Source organism: Cynoglossus semilaevis, chromosome 8 (assembly GCF_000523025.1).
Source record: "Cynoglossus semilaevis isolate Cse_v1.0 chromosome 8, Cse_v1.0, whole genome shotgun sequence".
Taxonomy (NCBI): Eukaryota; Metazoa; Chordata; class Actinopteri; order Pleuronectiformes; family Cynoglossidae; genus Cynoglossus; species Cynoglossus semilaevis.
Window position 1 is genome coordinate 6,925,558 of NC_024314.1, and position 1,212 is coordinate 6,926,769.

General features: G+C 37.5%; 1 long non-coding RNA gene across 1 annotated transcript in view; it reads left to right on the plus strand.

Moving 5' to 3' along the window:
* The window catches only part of LOC112487396 (uncharacterized), a 42,032-nt gene that overhangs the window by 36,193 nt on the left and 4,627 nt on the right, over nucleotides 1-1,212 (plus strand). The window lies entirely within an intron of this gene.

Here is a 1,212-nt window from a genome sequence, read left to right on the forward strand (position 1 = left end):
AAACTGACCCATGCGGACCACTCGGCCGGGCACCTTTAAAACCTTTACAGCCCTCAGAACTGTTATAGTCTGCAGCTGTGTGAGGATCAGTTACACTCTTATCTCACCTTTTTGGTGCTTTTTGCCAAATGTAAAACAAAAAATACTTTTGTTCCATTAAAAATAAGCTGCCTATTTTTATTATTATTATTATTATTTATTAGTTTTTATTATTTTGTATAGTTGTTGTTGTTATTATTATTAATTAATTTAATTTCTTATTATATTTAATCCAGGATTTTGTTTAGTTATTATTTAGTCATTAAGAAAATGAAAAACCAAGCAATGCATTAGATTGTAACCAGCTCAGACCGTTCAGGTGGAAGGTGGAACCAAACAAAGGTTTCACAGTACAACGGGAGTAATGTGAAGTACTACTGCTGAAGAGTAAAACAACAGCAGATCCAAGTCTTGGGGTCAGAAGCAAATATTCACGGTCCTCTTGCATTTGTCAGGCTTTATTTCTATGATTGTTCTAAAGTGAAAGGTAATGGTCTGATAATGAGGCAGCTCCTCAGGCACAGATCCCTCAAACATCGGCAGGCACTGAGGAATGTCAGTAGTCAGAGAAATACTTGGCTCTGGTACCAAGAGCTCTCAGTTCGGGACTCGTCCAACTTGGCACATTGGAATAACAGGCCACACGCTGAAACAATTACGTGAATAATATGGAGTGTTTTAACAGGTGTGCATCAGGAGGAGGGCAGCAGCAGAGTGAGAAGCTGCAGGAGTTACCACCGTCTCAGTCATCTATGACTGAAGAACATTAAATGTCAATATCACAAAAGTTAAAAATGAAAAATGACAGATTCTTTTTCAGGCGAGGCTTCAGCGAGATGAGTTCAGATTTGGTCTTTCATTCCCACTCTGACACATCTTTGGCACGGTGGTCCTTTATTATATATTACATTCTTTAGTTTTCTATTTTCTTCTGCACTTGAATCTAAAGCCTTCAGCGTATAGACTGTCTGTAAGTGCTGGGGGAAATGAACAGGCGTTGCAATTTATAATGAAAATGGATTTACTTTAGTTTGTGGATTTATTTTGGTTTTTATATAGATTCTCAAAATTACTGGAGCGCCTTGTGATTTAAGTCAATTTTTGGTGAAAAAGGTATCTTGGGAGGTACAGCTAGGTGTATCTTAACTGTGAGTAATAAACGACTGCCTATAT